The sequence below is a fragment of the Elgaria multicarinata genome, chromosome 3, assembly GCF_023053635.1.
Source record: "Elgaria multicarinata webbii isolate HBS135686 ecotype San Diego chromosome 3, rElgMul1.1.pri, whole genome shotgun sequence".
NCBI classification, from domain to species: Eukaryota; Metazoa; Chordata; class Lepidosauria; order Squamata; family Anguidae; genus Elgaria; species Elgaria multicarinata.
Window position 1 is genome coordinate 164,204,244 of NC_086173.1, and position 8,048 is coordinate 164,212,291.

Consider the following 8,048-nt stretch of genomic DNA (forward strand, 5'->3'; position numbering starts at 1 on the left):
AGCCAGCCTACACACACACACATACACACACACACACACACTAGCAATCTTGACACAGGCTTTATCATCCTCCCAGAGTGCAGGACACGGAATAACGGGTTCAAGTTAAAGGAAGCCAGATTCCAGCTGGACATCAGGAAAAACTTCCTGACTGTTAGAGCAGTACGACAATGGAATCAGTTGCCTAGGGAGGTCGTGGGCTCTCCCACACGAGAGGCCTTCAAGAGGCAGCTGGACGACCATCTGTCAGGGATGCTTTAGGGTGGATTCCTGCATTGAGCAGGGGGTTGGACTCAATGGCCTTGTAGGCCCCTTCCAACTCTGCTATTCTATGATTCTATGAATTCTTCCAGCTCACATTTTGAAGAGCCGCTACCAATCACTCTTAACAATACTGGGTTAGATGGTCCAATGGACCGACTCAGGCTATTTCAGCCATTTCCTGTGCTCGTAGTAAACATCAAACAGCCTTGGAGTAATGTGCTCCACAGAGTGGATTCCAGACAGCAATCAATTAGCAGCAGTTTGCACCTACTGCAGTATACACACCTTCCTCATGGGAGCCCCACACAGGTTAGAATGTAGTAGTCAACTTAACAGTCTTCCGGAATTTAAGAAAGCCATAAAGACTGATCTCTTCCGGCAGGCCTACCCAGTTGAATTTGAAGATGTGCTGCTTTTAATAATGTATTAGTTTTAAATGATTTAATCAGTTATATGTATTATAGGGTGTTTGCATTTGTGTTGTACCCCGCCTCGATTCGGAGAGAGAGGCAGGTAACAATTATTAATTATTATAATAATAATAATAATTATAGTCTAACCTTAACATTGGCAAGACTTGTCATAAAGTGTCAAAGAGTTCTTAGGAGGGAAGTGTTGTGAAGCATGTAGTGGATAACTAGAGAGTTCAGAACATAAGAAGAGCCCTGCTGGATCAGACCAAGGGTCCATCTAGTCCAGCACTCTGTTCACACAGTGGCCCACCAGCTGTAGACCAGGGACCCACAAAGCAGGACACGGTGCAACAGCACCCTCCCACCCATGTTCCCCAGCAACTGTTTCTCTACCTTCAATCCAGCAGAGCCAACGCCTCCTTGGAGAAAGCCACGGTCACCTCCTGAAAGGACGGCGGGAGCTGAAAGGGAAAAATCACAGATGCTTATGTCATTTTACTTTACTTTTCATAGATTTATATTCCACTTTCCAGTGGGCTAGAAACCCAGATTCCAGAAATGATAAAAGTGTTATACTCAGGACATAGGAAATTATTCACTGGTCAGCCAACTCCATGGTGGCTAGTTCACCCTTCAGAGAAAGCTTGCAGGCCCGCATCTCAAGTAAGGTGACCCTATGAAAAGGAGGACAAGGCTCCTGTATCTTTAACAGTTCTATTGAAAAGGAAATTTCTGCAGGTGTCATTTGTATATATGGGGAACCTGGTGAAAATTCCTCTTCATCATAGCAGTTAAAGCTGCAGGTGCCCTGCCCTCATTTAAATCTGGTCACTCTAGTATAGCTCCTGCAACTTTAACTGTGGTGATGAAGAGGAAATTTCACCAGGTTCTGCATATATACAAATGACACCTGCTAAAATTCCCTGTTTTATGCAACTGTTAAAGATACAGGAGCCCTGTCCTCCTTTTCATAGGGTCACCCTATGCCCACCCCAGGTGCCCCATCCTCCAAGATCATTCAAACAAAAGAAGGTCACCCTAGTAGTGATAGCCACTGTGATGTTCAGCTGCCTTATATGTATTAAATGTAAATATCTGCAAAGTTATTGTTTATATCAGAGGGAGAGGCGGTTAACAAATAAATTTAATTATTATTATTATCATTATCATCATGCATAAAGTTCTAGGAAGCAAGCAGGCTCAATGTACTTACAATTGGTACTTACAGAATTGGGTAAGTAGAAAGTAGAAGAAGGGGGGGAGAATGCCTGAGTTTTGATTGGATGGTAGCAGGGGAGTGTTTGGATTTGTCGGCTGTGTGAGAGTGGGAGGAGCTGGAAAAATATAGCTCTCTATAGATAGTCTGAGCAGACAGGAAGACATTGAGGTGTATGATTTAAGTCAGAAGTGGGTGATTATAAGACAGAAGTGTATGGTTCTGTGAGGAAAAAGAGATCTCTTGTCGATCCTCCCAGAGTGCAGGACAAATGCTATTAAAGGCAAATGCTATTTTGGGCTGCATTAATAGAAATATAGCTTCCAAATCATGTGAGGTTCTGGTTCCATTCTATTCGGCCCTGGTTAGGCCTCATCTAGAGTATTGCGTCCAGTTCTGGGCTCCACAGTAAAAGAAGGACGCAGACAAGATGGAGCAGCGTGTTCAGAGGAGGGCAACCAGGATGATCAGGGGTCTGGAAACAAAGCCCTATGAAGAGAGACTGAAAGAACTGGGCATGTTTAGCCTGGAGAAGAGAAGATTGAGGGGAGACATGATAGCACTCTTTAAATGCTTAAAAGGTTGTCACAAAGAGGAGGGCCAGGATCTCTTCTCAATCCTCCCAGAGTGCAGGACACGGAATAACGGGCTCAAGTTACAGGAAGCCAGATTCCGGCTGGACATCAGGAAAAACTTCCTGACTGTTAGAGCAGTACAACAATGGAAGCAGTTACCTAGGGAGGTTGTGGGCTCTCTCACACTAGAGGCCTTCAAGAGGCAGCTGGACAACTATCTGTCAGGGATACTTTAGGGTGGATTCCTGCATTGAGCAGGGGGTTGGACTTGATGGCCTTGTAGGACCCTTCCAACTCTGCTATTCTATGATTCTATTATTTATGACAGCAATGTGTGGATAATTGTGTGAAGGGAGTGAGAGGCAGATACTGGATAGGGAGGTTTGGTGTGGGGTATTGTTGAGAATAAGTAGAATTCTATAGAGAAACCTTTTAACAAATAACTGAGAGAAACCAATAAGCTCCGAAGCCTTGTAGTCATATGAGTTGCAACTATGGAAACCATTAAGCAATTACTTCAGTTAATAAATTCCAATTAATTTAAACAACTGGTGTGGTCTATGGAGGAGTGACTGCGGAGAGAACAGTTAATGGTGGCAGGAGAAAGGGAAACTGAGGGCCAGGTTGCTGGGCTGTGGGACCTGAAGAATAAAGGCGAGGCAGGAGCAGCAGCAGCGGTAGGCCCAAACCTTCACACACGTCATCAGCACAGGGGGGATTGAAGTGGTCCTGGGTGCTAGTGGCGTGGAGAGGCCAGTCAGGTACCTTGTGGGCATCACAGGTGAAGGCAAGACGTCGCAGCCATCAATTTGGATCGGTCTAAAAGGGGGTTGGATAAATTCCTGGAGGAGAAAGCTATCAAGGGCTACTAGCCCTGGTGATTATGTGCTACCTCCAGTATCTGAGGCAGTAAGCCTGTGTGCACCAGTTGCTGGGGAACATGGGTGGGAGGGTGCTATTGCACCATGTCCTGCTTTGTTGGTTGCTGGTCAACAGCTGGTGGGCCTCGGTCTAATCCAGCAGGGCTCTTCTTACGTTCTTATGTACTAAGCACTCTCTTACCGCAGGAGGATCAGGCACTGCCCGAAGTTCTCCACCTGAGGACTGCAAGAGCCATCAGTGAGAAAAATCCACACACAATTAACAACATCTGTCAAACGTAATCTTCATTTGTCCTCACAAAAGAAGAATCCGGACTCCCTCTTTCAAGGGTGGCCCCTCCCTTCCTTTTCTGCCCCTCTCCAATCGCCTCCCCCACGGGACTGGGTGGATCTCTGAGCGGATCCTGCAAACAGCAACCCTGTGAACCTTTGGGCTGCATGGACCAAACCCGCCCCCATGATTCCCTCCCTCCCTCCCTTTCTTTTCTGAAAGGGGGCTTTTCTCTTCCTTCCCCCCCCCCACAAAAAGCAAAGCCTCAGTGCCTCCTCCGCCCAGCAATGCAGCCCCCTCACCTCTTTGCCCTCCCCGCGGACGAGCTTCCTCTTCCTCTTCCTCCTCCTCCCAGGGGAATCTCATCGGTCTGATTCCCTTCCCGGAATAGCAACAAAAAACTGGTGCAGCTCCGGGTGTTTCTCCCCTGATTGTGGAACTTCCTGCCTCTCTAGGAACCAAGACTCGGTTGAGATTAACCCTTGAAGGACTGAAGGGCAGGAGCTGGGCTGCCCCCCTTCACCGGAGCTTTTAGGCGGCTTCTCTTGGCTCCTTCCGAGCTGCTGCTTTTCCCTCCCCCGAAGACCCTGGGAGGAAGCCGGGAGGGAGTCCGGGCTCCGGCTGCAGCAGGGGAGGCGGGCAGGGCCGGCGGTGCTTCTGCTCCTTCCGCAGAGTTGGCCAGAAAACGCTTCGAGTTCAGTTCAGCCTTCCCCGACCTGGTGTCCTCCTCCACACGTGTCCGACTGCAATTCCCATCATCCCCCGTCAGCACGACCCACAAGCCCTGTGTGTGCTCAGATTTGATCTCCATTTCGACCCTGTCATGTTGCAGCCCCCACAGCCTTCCTCGGCCATCAGGCGGGAGAGAGGTTGTGGCCAAGAATATTCATGGCGCCTGTATTTATTCCCCGCTTGCTTGCTTTTTATTTTCTCGCGATCAAAGGCAAGGTTATCGGAGAAACTGGTTTGAGCAGCGCTGGCGAGGTCCTTTGCAAAGAGGAGCAAAGGAGGTCAGGGTCGGGGCACAAGGTGCTGGAAATTCGGATCCCTTATGTTACTGTGACCCTTATGTTACTTACTTTCTTTATTGCGATCCATAGATCCATAAAACCCTTATGTTACTGTGGATCCCTTATGTTACTGTGACCATGCATCAGGGTTAGCCTGGTTGAGCTGTCCTTTGTGAGGGCAAATTCTCAGAGGCTGGTATGCCTATACACACGAGTTGCTGGGGAACATGGGTGGGAGTGTGCTGTTGCACGCATATCCTGCTTGCAGGTTTCCCGTTGACAACTGGTTGGCCACTGTATGAACAGAATGCTGTACTGGATGGACCCTTGGTCTGATTCAGCATGGGACTTCTTACGGTTTTACACGGATAAACCATATATTGCAACACTCTTTAGTATTTACTAATAAGAATATGAGTCATGCTGGATCAGACCATCTGCGCCAAATCCCACCCACCCACCCCCAGGTCTCTGTTCCATCAGTTTTCTGTAATGCCCAGTATGTCCAGGTTCTCCCTGAAAACCAAGCACTCCCATTTTAACCCAGAGGCTTCTAGTATTTGCATAGAAATATCTCTGCCTGGTGTCTCTCCCCAGATATCGTTGGCATGTGTTTTTGGTGTTGCACTTAGGTCTCTTCCATTGGCTATGGTTTTCTACCGTCTCCTCCCATTCTACATTTTGACAATGAAAAGCTTTTTCACCTTGATCCACTTCATTTATATCCCGCCTTTCTTCCTCCAAGGAACCCAAGGCGGCGTACATAATCCTCCTCCTCTCCGTTTTATCCTCACAACAACCTTGTGAGGTGGGTTGGGCTGAGAGTTTGTGACTGGCCCAAAGTCACCCAGTGGGTTTCTATGGTCGAGTGGGGACTAGAACCCAGACCTCCCGACTCCCAGTCCAACACCTTAACCATAGAATCATAGACCTCCCTAGGTAACTGATTCCATTGTCGTACTGCTCTAACAGTCAGGAAGTTTTTCCTGATGTCCAGCCGGAATCTGGCTTCCTTTAACTTGAGCCTGTTATTCCGTGTCCTGCACTCTGGGAGGATCGAGAAGAGATCCTGGCCCTCCTCTGTGTGACAACCTTTTAAGTATTTGAAGAGTGCTATCATGTCTCCCCTCAATCTTCTCTTCTCCAGGCTAAACATGTCCAGTTCTTCACCACACCTGTCTGCTTTCCAGGGTTTAGTTTAAAAACTGCTCTGCTACCTTAGCATCAGTAGTCTGGTTCCATTTTGGTTCAAGTATATAACTCCATATTCAAAATAGTTATTTTTAAAAAAGGAACATCCAAAAAAAAAACGTGGCCAGTTAAGGATGACTTCCTGAAATAATATCGTCAGGGGCGATGGAAAAACAACCACCCAGTGTTAGCTCCTGCCTCACCTCCAGAGGAAGGGAATCCCATAGAAAGGAGCCACCCCACTGAAGGCTCTTTTCATGGTGGACTCCAAGCTGGCAGGCGGTCCATGTAGAACCACCAGGAGCATCCTATCTGGTGACTTCAATAACTAGGCAGGTTGATATGGGAGATGGTGCTCCATCAGGTATCCTGGGGTCTCAAGATGTTTAGAGCTTTATAAACTAGTACAAAAAATCTTAAAGCTGGCCCATTACCCATAAGGCGTTCAGTGAAGTCTGTGTGTTGGGAAGGGGGAATAGAAAGTGTACGTGGAGCAGACTTTTTACACACGTTCATTTCAGAAGTATGTCCATCACCATTCAGGGGCACCAAAGCGACCACTAGGCAAAGTGGAAGTCCATTCATCACTGACGCACTCCGAGTGGCCTGGTTCAGACAACACGCTAAACCATGCTGCTTAACCACAAAATGGTTAACGGAATGCATGCATTCCGTTAACCATTTTATGGTTAAGCAGCATGGTTTAGCGTGTTGTCTGAATGGGGCCAGTGACTTCTCTGTAGGATTTTTGGCTCCTCTGGGGAAATTGCGCAGGAATTTGTTGCTGGATCGGGTGCTACCCAATTAGGAGAGACTGCGTGTGAAGCGTGGTCTGGCTCCTGCAAAGCCCCAAGGTTTTACAGCCACCTGCCCCATTTTGGTGCACTTGGGATTTTCGCTCCTGGGTGAGTAGGCCCATGGGGGTCTGATGTTGGATCGGGTGCCTCCCAATTGCAGACTTCCAGAACTTTAGATGAAACACCAGCACTGCTCAGGCAGAGGACTACAACAGACAGGGGGTGGGTGGGGGTGGGATAGTCAAATTACACACAATAGATTAATAAGCTACTCATAGTAGTAATTAGCCCATTCACACAGAGGATCACGGACTTTTTAAAAAATAGGCTACTGTGCGTAGCTTTTTAACCCATCGTGAGCTACCCCACTGACTGGGCAGGTTGACAGGAGAGAAGACTTTCAGGTATCCTGGTCCCATGTTGCTTAGAGCTTTATGCACTTGTACAAAAAAACTTAAACCTGGCCCAGAGGCCAATAGGTGCTCAGTGAAGTTCCTTCAGCAAAAGAGTTGCTTAAAGACATCCACACAGAAGAGGGTGTTGCAGCAAGTGCTAAATGTTGGTCTTTTCCACCAGAGGTCAGTTTTGAAATCGTCTAATCTGGATCCTCTCTCTAAATGGATACTGTTGGTTGCTTGTTTTTTTTTTTTTGCTACAAAAGGAGTGTTCCTCCCACATTTATAAAGATGTGGGCCATATAATGTCATGTCAGTTATGTTTTGCTCCATTTTGTCACGCTGAGGACACACAGCTCTATCTCCCTGTGACATCTGAACCTGATGATGTTCATCTAATGGGCGGTATAAAATGCAATAAATAAATAAATAAATGAGGCTGGGCTAAATCTGGATCAGTGCCTAGTCTCATCAGTGGGCTGGATGATGGTCAACAAATTGAAGCTGAATCCCAGAAAGGTGGAAGCCCTATGGGTGAGTGATTCCAGAGTCTGGGAGAGAGGCTCATTGCCTCTTCTGGATGGGGTTGCTCTCCCTTTGAAAGATCAGGTTTGTAGCCTGGTGGAGCTTTTAGATCCATCACTGACCCTGGAGGTTCTGGTGGCCATAGCAGCTCAGATAGGGTGACCACATGAAAAGGACGATGGAGACTTCTGTATCTTAGGGCATTTGAGCAGATGTCATTGTTATGCATGCAGCACCTGGTGAAATTCCCTCTTCATCACAACAGTTAAAACTGCAGGAGCTATTCTAGAGTGACCAGATACAAAAAAGGGCAGGACTCCAGCAGCTTTCACTATTGTGATGAAGAGGGGGTTTCACCAGGTGCTGCAAGCATACGAATGACACCTGCTGAAATTCCCTTTTCTACATAACTGTTAAAAGATACAGGAGCCCGGTCCTCCTTCCCATATGGTCCTCCTAGCTCAGAGTACCTTTACTGGCTTCTGTAGCAAAAAGCAAACAAACAACAGT

The 8,048-nt window shown here is 47.4% G+C and overlaps 1 protein-coding gene across 2 annotated transcripts in view; it reads right to left on the reverse strand.

Moving 5' to 3' along the window:
* Window positions 1–3,938, reverse strand: part of LOC134396286 (oocyte zinc finger protein XlCOF6-like) — a 69,412-nt gene extending 65,474 nt beyond the window's left edge. Inside the window, exons 1-3 of one of the 2 annotated variants that reach the window (XM_063122718.1) lie at window positions 3,923–3,938; window positions 3,531–3,572; window positions 1,071–1,138 (exon numbers count right to left, since the gene is read on the reverse strand). The gene's annotated coding sequence lies outside the window, so the exon portion shown is untranslated. Of the gene's footprint in view, window positions 1–1,059; window positions 1,139–3,530; window positions 3,575–3,922 lie in introns of those variants that run through there. The other variant, XR_010025259.1, reaches the window with a different exon arrangement.
* Between the last annotated feature and the right edge of the window lie 4,110 nt (window positions 3,939–8,048).